At 37.6% G+C, this 15,646-nt stretch overlaps 1 protein-coding gene across 1 annotated transcript in view; it reads right to left on the bottom strand.

Annotated features, from left to right (window-relative positions):
* Positions 1 to 15,646, bottom strand: part of LOC145676100 (uncharacterized) — a 46,682-nt gene that overhangs the window by 9,812 nt on the left and 21,224 nt on the right. The window lies entirely within an intron of this gene.

Raw genomic sequence — 15,646 nt, forward strand, 5'->3', positions numbered from 1 at the left:
AAATTCGTTTTTATATCACAGTATGTTATTACTGTTGTCCTCAGAGGAGTCTTTAAAATGTATATTCTGAACGATGTTATGTTATTTTATTAATATTCTATTATATTTAGAGAGTACGCATAAATGGATATTTATTTACAATAGGGTTCTATGAAAGTAAATATATTTCAAAAAGAAATATACATGTAAGTGGCTTTTCTAAACTTGACTCTACTACTGATATTATAAACATATTAAATTTTTAAATGTTATAAACTACACTACACAAAATTTCGCAGATATCAGGCGGGAAACTTCAAAAACTTTTAGAACAAAGAAACGCGATTTTTTGAAAGCTAAAATTAAAGAACTTGAAGATAATAGTAAAAATAAAAATATTCGGGACATGTATAAGGGGATCAGCGAATTTAAGAAAGGCTATCAACCTCGTGCTTATATGTTAAAGAAAGCTGACGGAACAGTTCTCACTGATACGGATAGCCTCTTAAATAGATGGAAAGATTTCTTTGACGATTTGCTGAACACGCAGCCAAAAACTAATGTGCGTGGAGAAAAGGAGATACACACCGCAGAACCGTATATTCCAGAACCCAATCGAATAGAAGTAGAAGCCGCTATAAAGAAATTAAACAAACACAAATCTCCGGGTGTAGATGAAATTCCGGCTGAGTTAATTTTAGCTGGAGGCGAAAAATTGTGGAACAAGATACACAAACTCATTCTCCTTATCTGGAACAAGGAAGAATTGCCACAAGAGTGGAAAGAATCAATCATTGTTCCAATTCACAAGAAAGGCGACAAAACTGACTGTAATAATTATCGAGGCATTTCTCTTCTGTCAACATCCTATAAAATCCTTTCAAATATTCTATTAGCAAGATTGACCCCATACGCAGATGAAATTATTGGAGATTATCAGTGCGGATTTAGACGAAATCGTTCAATTATCGACCAAATATTTACCATTCGCCAAATACTCGAAAAGAAGTGGGAATACAATACCCCGGTACATCAACTATTTATTGATTTTAGAAAGGCTTACGACTCTGTTAGGAGAGAAACATTATACAACGTTCTTACAGAACTTGGAATACCGAGAAAGCTAATTAGATTAATTAAGATATGTTTAAGTGAATCCCAAAGTAAAGTCCGGGTAGGAAAATTTTTCTCCACGAGCTTTCACGTCGAGAATGGCCTGAAACAAGGAGATGCGTTGTCGCCATTATTATTTAACTTTGTGCTGGAATACGCCATAAGGAAAATCAAAGATAGCAACCAGGGCCTACAGTTGAACGGTATTCACCAGGTTATGGCATATGCTGATGATGTAAATTTAATAGGGGATGATAGGAGAATAGTAGAAATAAATGCAGAGATCTTATAAAACGCTTGCAGGGACATGGGTTTAGAAGTAAATGCAGAGAAAACTAAATACATGGAAGTGCGTAGGGACCGTAATACGGCAAATTGTGGAGGCGTTAAAATATTAAATAATACTTTTGATAAAGTGGATACTTTCAAATATTTAGGATCAATATTAACAGACGAAAATCATATTCACGAAGAAATTAAATGTCGACTAAAAGCAGGGAATTCGTGTTACTATTCGGTTCAAAATCTCTTGTCGTCGCGAATTCTGTCGAAGAATTTGAAGCTTAGAATATATAAAACGATAATCATGCCTGTTGTTCTGTATGGTTGCGAAACATGGTCGCTTACTCTGAGGGAAGAACATAGACTGAAAGTATTTGAGAACAGGATCCTGAGAAGAATATTCGGACCCAAGAGGAAAGAGAATGGGGAATGGCGGAAACTTCATAACGAGGAACTACATAGTTTATACGGTTTACCCAACATTGTTAGGGTCGTCAAGTCTAGGAGGCTTAGGTGGGCAGGTCATGTAGCCAGAATGGAAGAAAGTAGAAACGCTTTCAAAGTCTTGACTGGAAGACCCATAGGAAAACGACCATTAGGAAGACCTAGGCGCAGATGGGAGGATAATATTAAGATGGATCTCGAAGAGATAGGAATACAAAGTAGAAACTGGATCCAATTAGCTAAGGATAGAAGTCAGTGGAGAGCTTTTGTGAACGCGGCACTGAACCTCCGGGTTCCATAGGCCATAGAGTTAGTTAGTTAGTTAGTTATAAACAATTTTGTCAACATTTGCGCATAAATATGTATGTTCACAATATTTGCAAGATACTTTCTTATCTTTATAATTTTGCATGTTACATTGCCACACACGACATTTCCTCCTGCCCATTTCTCGAAATTTCGTGTGTTAATTCACACGTAAGAGAAGTCCGAGTACCTCTTCAGAAATTCGAGTCAGAGAGAGGAGACAGACCGACGTCTATTACTAACGGTGGTTCAGTGTTTATTAATAGCACTTCATCTCTATTTCTACATAAGTTTACTTAATTCTAAATTACTTCACAAAATGGTTCCTTTCCATCATTTGTAAATTAGTACTTTGATAATTTTGGCTGTTGTTTAGCATTGGGGGCCAGCTTTTGCACCTACTTTTCTGCGATATTCTATTCCGATGCGGTTGTTTTATGGTTTCCTACGTTAAATTGCGTTACCAACATTAAATTCAGACAGCATTGCAGAGCGAGCGTTAGCGAGTGAAGGCGGGTTAGAGCCTTGCATGGCACGTTGTTTTATATCTTCGTTACCAACAATTCACTTCCACTTATCTTTACGGTTTTTACAAATCCCCTACTGCCCTAAAAATTGTGTTCGATACTTTCATGACTACTTGAACATCACTATCAAATCATTTCTTCCGTAAATCTCCTACTTTTTGCTAGTTTTGGCCCCCCAATATAGACAATTAGCTTACTTTTTAGTGCAAATTCAAATGGAACTAAAACAATCATATTATTAGTTATATAAAGTACAGTCAAAGAATTTTAAATTTTTAACCTGCAAATTCTTTAAAACCTAGAAGAAGTCATAATATATTAAAATAAAGTAATTAGTCATATGGTTCTTATAATTTGGAAGATAAAGTAAACAGTTGGAAATAAATTCCTTCCCGGGAATTTATAGGTCAGGGAAAAAACCCGGGAATATTCCCATTTTTAAATTCCTTCCCACCGGGAATATTCCCACTGCCCATCACTAGCCGGGAGTCACCGGGGGTGGAGAATTGCGAGACATATAAAAATAATGGAAATTGACCGATATTAGTGTCAAATCCATAGTTTTCACTGTCGCTGAGATGAATGGTGATACTTCCACAGGCATTGACTTCTAAATGCAGCCCCATCGGCTGCGGGCCAAAGGCGTTGTTTTTTGAAAATTGGAACCAGAGGATCATAGGGGCTTTTACCGGGATATGTAAAAAGTAGTAGAAAATGACAGATGTTAGTGTCACATTCATAGTTTTCGCGGTATCGGCTGAAGGCCAAAGGAGATTTTTTTCACAATTTGAACCAAGGGGGTCTGAGGGGGCGCTCACCGGGACATGTAAAAGTCGTAGAAAATGACCAATATTTGTGTCGAATACATATTTATCGGTGTTGCTCAGATGTATAGTGATACCCCCGATAGTGTTTACGTTCAAATTCAGCCCCCATCGGCCTTCCCAATGAAAACACATGTACGTTGGTGGATATATATTCACACAAAATATATCCAATTTTAGAAAAGTTTTTTAATTGTTCTCCCGTTGTTCAGTTTGTTTGCATTGATATCACTGGGTAACAAATTTTGACCAACTTTGTGTTTATCTGATTTTTTTTCTTTTTTAAATATCGTTGTGTGGTACTAATGACGTGCATAACATTAGTTTTCCCGAAATGTCGAAAATCGCCTTAAAATTCGTCTTTAACCCTTAGAAATCGGATAATTTGTCGAATTTTTCCTCCATTTTTCGTTAAAGCGTAACAACTAAGAAACCATTTGCCCTAACACAACCGATTATGCCTTGCTTTTTAAGCAAAGAAACAGGCTTTTAAACTGTGTAAGTTCATTTGCAATATTACATGCGAAAGAAAATTTATTTAACAAATTTTGAGAAAATTCTTAATTTTTCCTCAAAATTAAGTATTTTTTTATTTCTGGAGTTGGCAACACTGTTTGTACAGTTAGACAAATTACATCAGATATTTGTTTGATCAGAGATTGATTCTGTAAGTTTTAAATTGATATTCACGAGACGACGACAAAATGTTGAGGACAAAATCAGAAATTTGGTTATGAAATCAACTGGAACTTGACGTCATTTTTCATTTCCGTGTAATAGTTCCTAACGCCTATTTTCAACTAAAATATATTACATTTCTAACACTTTTCGTACGCAGAAGTTAATATTAAATGGCTAGTCTATATAAGCCGCAGTTTTGACCCGGTTTTGATTTAACGAGAAATTTAGAGCTAATTGCTATTTTACAATATGCTTCACTGAAGAAATAATGCAGAATTAACTTAGTCACTATGGAGTACGAAGACAGCGTACAAAATAAAAAAAACTTAGCAAAAATATATCCACTTTCACTACAAGAACATAATGAAGAACATTTTAAAAATGAGCACGCTTGCTTTTTCGCTTGTGCAAAGCTGATTTGTCATCAGAGACCAATATCTAAATGTAATCTACCATCACCGTGGTGTCCCAGCGCCCTTGGTATCTTCTTTCCAATTTGTTCAATGTCTTGATGAAAGCGTTCACCATGTTCTTCACTCACATCTGCTAAATTTGGACGGGAAAAAATCAAGATGGGAAAACAAAAAAATGCAATTTCAAGCCACTCTACAACTCAAATTGCGATAAAGGTCAATCAAAGAATTTATTAACTCCCTATAATTTTCACTTTTATTTTTACCATGAAAACCTTGCACTACCACTCTAAAAGCTTACCAAGCACTTTTTTCCTGTCGAGTAATTCTATTCTGATGTTCTTCAGACTGAAGCATCTCACGTATCTATGGGCAAGTAAATACGCCAGCTGTGATTTTAGCGTCAGTTAACTGTGGAAACATTTGTCTTACGTAAGAAAGAGCTGCAAAATGTGAATCTAATGCTCTGATAAACTGTTTTACAAGTCCTAATTTTATGTGGAGTGGTGGCAGTAAGATTTTTCTCTTTCAAACTAAAGGTTCATGTATAACATTGGGAGTGCCAGAAAGTATATGTTTCCTTTCTGACCACACCTTGAGTGTATAATGACGGTCAGTAGCTCTGCTATTCCAAAGGCAAAGAAAACACGAATATTTAGTATTGCTACTCTGCAAACCTAGAAGAAAACCGATCATCTTAAAGTCTCCATTTATATTTTTGGTACTCAATCTTTTCCAAAGATAATTTCACGTTTTCGTAGTCTTCCTTCATGTGGATTGAGTGTGCAACTGGTATAGAAAAATTCACATTTCAGTTGTGCAGAAGAACTGCCTTCAAACTTCTAGATGAACTGTCTATGAAAAGACGCCACTCCTCTGGTTGATGTGGGAAACCGATAGCTTCAACTAGACCACTAACATCATGACAATAACAAACTTCGTTCCATTTTGAAAAAATGTGAAAAGTCTTATGCCTCTTCCTATATTTTGATATTTTACGTGTTAGAAGCAGAAAATTCCACTCATTTAAACGTGAAGCAAGAAGTTCTGCCTTTGATTTGGGAAGATCTAAATCTCTTATCAAGTTCTTGCTGATTAAGCAAATGTGGTTCCTTTTTTCCTGGTTTCATGCAAAAAACTAAGATCAAGATCGGAAGATTCCTCTGGCTCTCCTTCAGATGACAATATCTCTGGTCGTTTGGGTACAGGAAGTTCGTCACTATGTGGAACTGGAGCAATGGATAAAGGTAAACTGGGGTATTTTATTTTTCTCCTCTTCTTTCTGTTTTTATAGAGTGTCACGTCAACTGAACAGAAGTAGCAGTCATTATGGTGATTAGTAGGCTCTTTCCAAATTCGAGGAATAGCAAATGGCATATACTTTCTGGTTTCCCGTAACCAACCTTCTAATGTAGAGCGACAACTACCGCAACACACATACGGAGCCCAATGTTTCTCTTGATCACCTACGAGCAATCGAAAGTAAGCTTCATATGCGACACAGAACATTGTTCCAAGCACAATGTTATGTTTAAGTTGTTTGGGGCTTATGTAATATCCACAAACATAAAAAATGAATCTGCTGACATTTTACAACGCCTACTTGTAGACATTTTACCTTCCACACACAGGACATAGTGAAATTAAATCAAATGCCACTGATATAATATAGTTACCACTATAGTTACACAATACTGTATGCAGCTGGCTATCCAAGTGGAGTCATATAGAAATTTACTGACTTTACTTAAGTAAAAGTTAATATTATTTGTAAAAGTAAGGGAAAAAATAAGAAATTATATTTTTCTAGACAGTTATTTTCATTCAAAATAAATGTTGCATTCAAAATTTGTAATCATAGAACGCATATGTTACGAAACAGAACTTGCTAATTAATCCGCAAGAGTTTGTTCTGCGTTGCCTTCTATGGACAGCCGAAGTAAAGGATGAAATTCTTACTCTAAAATGGCGTTTCTGAACAAAGACGATTTTGTAAAATTCCTTCCAAACAATCAACATTTGAGGAAAGTTAATACCAGATTCGTAATTAGCACGTTAAAATCATTCGGTAAATGTAAAAACATTATGATAAACAATTTCTTGTTGAGCAGTGTATTTTATCTGATCCGTGCGAAGAACGGGCATAACAGCTAGTGCAAAATGGTAAAGTGTTTGTCATGGACCAAATTACAATGAATTCAATTATATAGGTAATTATTATAATTATCATTGATAATTATTTCCTCGCTACCATTTTCTAAGCCTATTTCAACGTTTTGTGAATCAATGGTAGTGGGTCAAAATAGGCATTCAATGTGGGAAGAAAAATGACCCACTATTCCACCAGTATCCCACAGTCGCTTTTTCGCATTGTTTAGTGCATGTTTTGTACCGTTTCTGCGCATATTTTCACGTTTTGTACACCACCGAAAGTGGGTCAAAGAGGACCTACAAATATGGCAGAAAAAGATATAGCCTATTCATCCCACATTCAAGGACCATTTTCACCCAGTTCCATTGATGCACAATGCAACACAAATCATGCATAAAAAATGTGAAGGAAACGACATCGACATTCGATGGTGACGGAACAGCATTAAGTTATTCCGCTATACTTGTAGGCCATTTTGACCCATTTTTCTTGTCGCACTAAAGTGGAAATAGGAGCACAAAACGGCACAAAACAGGCACTGTACGATGCGAAAGAAACGACCTTTAAATTCGATAGTGACGGAACAATGGCTCTTTTTCCTCACACTTTGATGGACCACTTTGACGCATTTCTGGTGATGCTCAAAACATGGCTCAAAGTAGGCGAACAGAACGGTACAAAATACACACTAAACGATGTGAAGGAATCGTACTCCAAATTCGTTGGTGGCGGAACAGCATTAACCTGTTTTGTTGTATTCATAGATCCATTTTGACCCACTTCCGGTGACACACAAAACGTACAATACAGGCACTAAACGATGCGAAAGAAACGACCCCGAAATTCGATAGTGGCGGAACAGTGAGCCATTTAACTCCCACTTTAAAGGCCCGTTTAACTCACCTCAGGTGACGCAGAAGACGAGAAACAGATGCAGTTTTTTTTTTTTTTTTAAAAAAAAAAAAGATACTAAGCGATGCGAAAGAAACGATCTAGAAATTCGATAGTGTCGGAACAGTAGGTCATTTTCGTCACACCTTCGAGGCTAATCTTGACACACATCTTGTGACGCACAAAACGTGGAAATGGGGCACAAAATGGCACAAAACCGGCATTAGTCAATGCGAAAGAAGGACCTCGAAATTCGGTAGTGGTGGAGCAGTGAGTCATTTAACTCCCACTTTGAAGGCCCGTTTAACTCACTTCCGGTGACTCACAAGACGAGGAAGTAGGCACAGAAAAGTTTTTTTTTTAAAATAGTCACTAAACGATGCGAAAGAAACGACCTAGAAATTCGGTAGTGGCGGAACAGTGGGTCATTTTCTTCACACTTTGGAGGCCCATTTTGACACCCTTCTGGTGACGCACAAAACGTGGAAACAGAGGCACGAAACGACACGAAACATTCACTAGTCGATGCGAAAAGAAGGACCTCGAAATTAGGTAGTGGCGGAGCAGTGGGTTATTTTCGTCCACCTTCGAGGCCCATTTTGACCCTCTTCCAGTGAAGCACAAAACGTCGAAATAGGCGCACAAAAGAGAAAGCGGTGTGGAAATTAACGACCTCGAAATTCGATAGTGGCGGAACTCTTAGTCATTTTCATCCCATCTTGGAAGCCCATTTTGACCCACTTCCGGTTACGCACAAAACGTGGAAATAGGGGCACGAAATGGCACGAAAATTAACTAGTCGATGAGAAAGGAAGGACTTCGAAATTCGGTAGTGGCGATGCAGTGGTCATTTTCATCCCACCTTTGAGGTCCATTTTGATCCTCTTCAAGTGACGCAGAAAACGTCGAAATAGGCGCACAAAAGGGTACGCGATGTGAAATTAACGACCTCAAAATTCGATAGTAACGGAACTCTCGGTCATTTTCGTCCCATCTTGGAAGCCCATTTTGACCCACTTCCGGTAACGCACAAAACGGGAAAATACGCGCTCAAAACGGCAGGAAACTGGCACTAAACGATGCGAAAGAAGCAACCTTGAAATTCGTTAGTGACGAAACAGTGATTCATTTTCGTCCCACCTTGGGGACCCATTAATCCCACTTCCCATGACGCATAAAACGTTGAAGTAGACACACAAAACGGCACAAAACGAAGTGAAGGCAACGACTTCGAAATTCATTGGTGGCGGAACAGCAATAGCTTGTTCCGCCATATTGATAGGCCCATTTTGACCCACTTCCGGTGACGCACAAAATGTAGGAATAGGGTCACAAAGCGACACAAACACGCACAAAAGATGCAAAACAAAATACCTCGAAATTCGTTGGTGGCGGAACAAGTTAATTACGTTGTGAGCACCAATATAAGTATACCATCAAGGCTGAGAACTGCACGGTCTAATTTTTTTAGCCAAAGTAGAAGCCCAACCGGGATAGTGATGTCCGGCTCGACTCGGTTCAACTGAGCGAACAGCTTGAGCTGGCTTGTTTGAGATGACCCATTGACTGGGCTCTATTGAGCTAATGGCTTGAGCCGGCTCGGTAGGGACGAGTCATCGACTCTGCTCGATTGGAGCCATTGGCTCGAACCAGCTCCGTTGAAACGAGTCCATAGACTGGGTTCGAATCAGCTCAACTGAGCCGATGGCCCGAACCGGCTCGGTTGGGGTAAGCAATCAGGTCGGTTCGGTTCAGCTCGTGTGAGCAGCCGGCTCGAGCTGGCTCGGTTGGATGAGCTGTTGGTTCGGCTCACTTCTCTGTTCGGCTCGATAAGTTAATGAGCTGTGAGAGAGCCGCTTGAGTCGTTAACAACCCTAAACCCGGGTCGAGCAGTTTTGAACATGTTTGCCTGGAGTCCTATAACTTTTAACAATTTTTGGCTCGAGCTTGAGTACTTGCTCCTCCTGAACTCAAACCTAGAACCTCGTGACCGATGTCCTTGCCTCCTGAAGATTTCTTGACGACCGAGATCGACAGTCAACTAATTTTTATATTCAGTTACAAACCGCCTATATTCCATGTTCATACACGGTGTTATAATAATAACTAGTTATAGTAGTAGTAGTAGTATCATGGATAATTATATTGTCTATGTAGGATACTTGAAGAGAGTAGTACTTGGAACTACACAAAGGATTTAGCTCGAATTGGCTCGTTTTGGCTCGACTCGACTGGAAACTCGATCCGAATTGAGTCGAGTTGGGGGAAATTTTTCGAGCCGAGTTCTCGAGTCGAGCTCAAAGATGTCTGCTTCGAGTCGAGTCGAGTTTTAAAGAAAACTCGCTCGAACTCGCTTGTGCTCATCCCTATTGTATACATGACGGGCATATAGAGTTCTTTCGAGGGTGATAGAATCATAAACATAATATATTTAAAAAGTGCTTAGTTTTACGGCTTTCTTCCCAGGAGGGACGAAGGGATGGTAGTTATCCAGCATTTCTTATAAGTACCTTTTTTTAAATATATGTAAAACAGTAACAAGTGGACAACACAATATACACATATCTTCTTATTTTCAGTTTTAATTGCTGACTTCAATTGCAATTAACAATTACAATTAACAATTACAAGTTTCAATTGTCAATTGCAATTAACAATTAAATGTTTCAATTGCACTCTTTCCGATTGACAATTAACAATTAAAAGTTTCAATTGCCTGGTGACCAATTAACAATTAACAATTGACGAAAAATTAATTGCAAATTTTATCATTGAATTCAATTGCAATTGAAATTAATTGTCAATTACAAATTGAAATCAATTGCAATTGAAATCAATTGCAATTGATTTTCAGAGCAATTACTTTCAATTGATTTATCAATTGCAATTGATTTCAATTGATTTTGCCCAACACTGGTCCTTGCAGAGCGGTTTGCTGGTGCAGGTGATTTCAATTGCAATCAGGAACGGATTGGTTTTGGTAATGGGTGAATGAAGCCTGTAGTGGAGGCAGTGATACAATTGTTAAAAGCAATTTCTGTCTGAGCGGCTATGGATGTTAATATTGGAAGATATCAGGTAATGTCGGAAATTATTAGAAATATATTGGAATGGGAGGGGAATAGGACGACCTGGTAGAACATACATGAATGTCATTGTGACACATAAAGATTTGTAATAAATAGTTATGATTAGGTGTTCTGGAATATTAGATGGAGAGTCAATACTATACCATGTGTATACCAGTTAAAAAGTGACATTAGTGATAGTTTGTTGATATTTACTATGGATATAGTTATGAAGAGACTGGAAGTGTGGGAAGAGAAATTTAATATGAAAGTGAAGAAAAGATTAATGGAAAAGGGAAGGCGGTTAGGGTGGAAGTCAAATCAGGAGGAGGACATTGACAAAAAGGTGGTAGTAATAGGTGATGTGACGTTGTCGGATGATGAAAAGAAAGTGTTAAGTTGAGGCTATAAGTTTCAAGTGAAAGAACAAAGATTGGACGCAGAAGAGGTTATATACTCGGTAGAGCAAGCCATAGTTCAAGTTCAGGACAAGGAGATAAGGGATAAGATAAGGAGAAACGCTAAGGTGATTGTGGAAAGGAACATATAGAAGCCAAATGGGCACCTTTCAAAACAAGAGTACAGTGTGTTGAAGGATATAAAGAAGCGAAAAGACATATGTGTGCAACAAGCGGACAAAGGTGGTGCCATTGTGGTGATGGAAAAACAATGATACAAAGAAACATTGAATGCTATCTGTGATGATACTTACGAGGTGATAGGTGAAAGATCTGTGTGTGAGGAAATTAAAGAAAAAGTTTAATCACTAACAAAAGCAGGTTTTGAAAGAGGTCTTAATAAAGAAGGTAGGATACCGGTAATGAAAGGTTTTCCAAAAGTTCATAAGTAGGAGGTAAAACTGAGACCAGTATTAGATTGCCGAGGAAATATATTTGAACCATTGGAGGAGGAGTTAAAGAAGATTGTGGAAATGTTAAGGAAGCAACAAGACAGTAGCAGTGTGAAAAACTCGGTTGAGTTAAGAAGAAGGTTGGAGGAAGTAGGACAGAACAAAGCTAAAAATATCATTTTCAGTGTCGATGTGAAGGCTATGTTTTCAAGTCTAAGAAGAAACAACATTGTTAAAGTCATCACTAAATTGATGAAGGATAAGGAAGATCAATGGTTGGAGTGGAGAAGGACTGAAGGAGGCCCTGAAGACTATATGGAATAACAGTTATTGTGTTATAGGTGATAATTTATTGAAAATCAATGAAGGACTAAGCATAGGTTCCAGGTTGAGTCCAGTGCTAGCAGAAATTACTATGAACGACTGGGAGAAGAAAGTAAGGATGAAAGGAAGTGACAGATTAGTGTGTTTTGCTAGATCTGTTGACGATTGCTTGGGGATTTGGAAAGGAACTGTAAGGCAATTGGTATAGTTTGTAAAGAAATTGAGGATATAGAGAAAGGCATACAACTGGAGCTAGAGGTAGAAAAGGAAGAGGCTATACTTTTCCTGCATATGAGAATAAGGAGGAAACAAGGAGTGATATACACAGAATGGTATTTTAAAAGTTGCGCGTCGGGAAACTATTGCCACGCCCGAAGTTATGTAGATTACTCGACCAAGAGGAATTTCATCATTAACATGGAGAATAGAATTAAACAAATAACCAGTGAAGGAGACAAGGCGGAACAGAGTATAGTCATTCCATAAGCAGGTGGAGAATAATGGATACGATAGAAAGAGGCTAAAATACAGAAGCAGATGGGAGAAGATAAACTAAGAAAAAGAAATAAGCCGGGAAGGAGAGCAAAGTGAAGGAGGAATGGAAGAAAGAAGAAAAATGTGGTGGGGGATAGAAAGTTTGGGAGAAGAAGCAGAAATCATTAAAAGAATGCTTAAGAAGATGGGGGGCATCTCAACTTACAGAAAAGGGAGCAAGAGGTTTCTGGATGTAATAAGGGAAAAAAGAAGGAAGAAGACAGAAGAAGAACAAGGGGTAATGATGGAGAAAAAAGGACTGATTTTTAAAATTCAGTGCGGCGAGTGTGATATGTGTTATATGGGGAAACTGGAAAGAGACTAAGAGAGCGAATAAGACAACATAAGGATGACGTTAGGCTAGAAAGGAACAAAAATGTGGTCTACAAACACGTAAGGGCACGGGACATTCAGTTAATTGGAATGAAGTAAAATTTTAGGCCAAGAAGAAAGAAGCATAGTTAGGAAATGGAAGGAGGCACGGTTTATAGAAATGGAGGGTAATAAAGCTACGAACGGGAACTCAGGACTGATCATCGACCAACAGTGGAATAGGTTGTTGAAAAAACTTAAAGTATAAGATATGAATACATATATCTATTATAATGTGATATATATATTGATTGTTCCACACGTGTTTATGTATTTATTAGTCCATATTAGTTATCTCTATATAGGTGTGTGTATTTATGTATATATGTTATAGTATATATATTTATATATAGATATATATGTGGTTGTATAGTATACGAGTATATACTAGGGATAGGCAAAACCGATTTTTATAAAAACCGGAAACCGGCTTCTAAAAAACAGAAATTCGAAAAACCGACATTTCGGTTTTTCACCGGAACCGGTTTCGTTTTTTTCCAAAACCGACATTTCCGTTTTTCACCGAAACCGGTTCGTTTTTTCGCCGAAACCAGTTTCGGCTTTCTTCAAAACCCGGTTAGGTTTTCACCGGAACCGGTTCGTTTTTTGCCAAAACCGGTTCGGTGTTTTGCCGTAACCGGTTTCGGTTTTTTCAGGAATCTGTTTCGTTTTTTTTTTCCAAAAACCGGTTCTGTTTTTTTCTCCAAGCCCGGTTTCTGTTTTCTCCAAAAGCGGTTCGGATTTCTAAAAAAAACGGTTCGGATTTAAGCGAAACTGGTCTCAAGTTTCTTCAAACCCAGTTTCGTTTCTCACCAGAGTGGAGTTTCGTTGTTCTCCGTGAACCGGATCCGTTTACAACAAAAGCAGTTTTTTTTAAAGTTATTGGTTTTTAAGCTTTTTCTGTGTTCTTCAAGTTATGTTAAAAAGCCATGCCTCAAAAAGGCATGAAGTTTGAAATCAGTGTTACTACGAGTAGAATTCAACCCGCGGCTACAGATAGACGTTATGTATGCTAGCTTTAGCCTTCAATTCACTGATCAGGAATATTAATTGCACTATATAATATTATATATATATATATATATATATATATATATATATATATATATATATATATATATATATATATATATATAAATTAATTTATTAGACAGCACATACATGAATATGTTACTTCAAGTTATCGGGTAAAGAGAAAGATAAAATGCAGTATATGTTGGTTTGAGTTGGCTTTCGCCAAGTAAATCATTTTAAAAAAAATATATAAGAATGTTTTGCACTAAGTGTTGAAATGACGGAGGCAAGTACAGTTTGAAGGAAGTTTGACAGATATATTTCCTTTTGCCAACTTCTACAGGGTTTTCAAACCAACACCGACAACGTTTGGGAGATGACTCCTGACGCCAAGATGAGACGAATAGTAGACCAACCTGGGTGCACAAATGCTTCCTTTCGGAGTTATAGGCTGCCGAAAACATGAAAAATGAACTTTAAAGGTCCATAGCTCCTAAACTATGGGACGTCCTGTAGTCGGGTCAAGACTTCACTTAGGAACTAATATGTGGCCTATCCAAATATCCATGTTTCAGAATTCTGGGACATTTCCGCAACAATTTAATTAGAGGTAATTGGTGAATACTTGAACTTATATGCCTGTAGCCAAACTCCCTCTATAAAAATTATTGGTTGAGTACCTTAGGATTCTAAAACGTGCATTTTTGCATAGGGCACATATTAGTACCTAAGTAAAGTCTTGACCCGACAACGGTACGTCCCATAGTTTAGGACCTATGGACCTTTAAAGTTCATTTTTTCATGTTTTCGGTAGCCTATAACTCCGAAAGGAAGCATTTGTGCACCCAGGTTGATCTATACTTTTCGTCTCATCTTTGTGTCAGGAATCACCTCCCAAACGTTATCGATGTTGTTTTGAAACACCCTATATATTTACAAGAAACACCAAAAAAGTATTTCACCAAAGATGACATTTTCGTAGTAGCTAGTAGGCAGGAAACTTAATTATATTCGCTTTGCAGATGCTATGGCAAATAAAGTAGTGATGGTACCGAGACCAAGACTTTTATATACCGAGACGAGACAGAGACCGAGATAGACCTCTGTAAATCGAGACGAGACTTAGGTCAGTCTTGGAAAATCGGTCTCGTCTCGAATATTGATAGCTATTAAAATTGCTTTTACTCAAAATTTGTTTCGTTGCTGCTAGATAATATGGGAACAGTTGACTCATGTACAGTAGGGTATTTAGGAGTGGTTATCGGACTCAACCCCCTCCTGAAAAAAAATTGTGATAATTTCTTCGCATTACACTTACAACACAAATATTTTTAACCGTTCCTCAAGCCTCTCTCGAAACAAAATCCACTGCTGATGTAAATAGCCTTCTCTCTCTCTCTCTCTCTCTATTATTCAGATCAATATCTCTTGTCGTCGCGACAATTACAATATATTACAATAACAATTACAATATATTACTTTGGGTAATGGGCAAATAGAGGCGCGAAAATTGAATTTGGAATAAACCTTATCGTTTACGGGAAAAGTACGCAAATATGCAAAAAATTACTTAAAAAAACACGATGTGTGAGTTTTTATTATATTTTTCAATAGTATTTAGTAAGACCTTTAGAAGAAGCCTATACTCGCCTTGTGGAAATATATCATTAGCGAACTACGGGTAATCAAATTTGAACCAAGTTGATATTTTAAATATAAAAGCCTAATAAGAGGCTGCTTATCACATAAGACAGATGATCGAGTGGTAAACGCAGTTGTACTGCATGCCAAAGGTCTTGGGATCGACCTCTATTCCCCCCTTACGAATTGCTTGTAAAGATAAATAAACCCAATCGTTTAGAGGTTCTAGTA

The sequence above is a fragment of the Thermobia domestica genome, chromosome 18 (assembly GCF_964235325.1).
Source record: "Thermobia domestica chromosome 18, izTheDome1.hap1.1, whole genome shotgun sequence".
Classification (NCBI taxonomy): Eukaryota; Metazoa; Arthropoda; class Insecta; order Zygentoma; family Lepismatidae; genus Thermobia; species Thermobia domestica.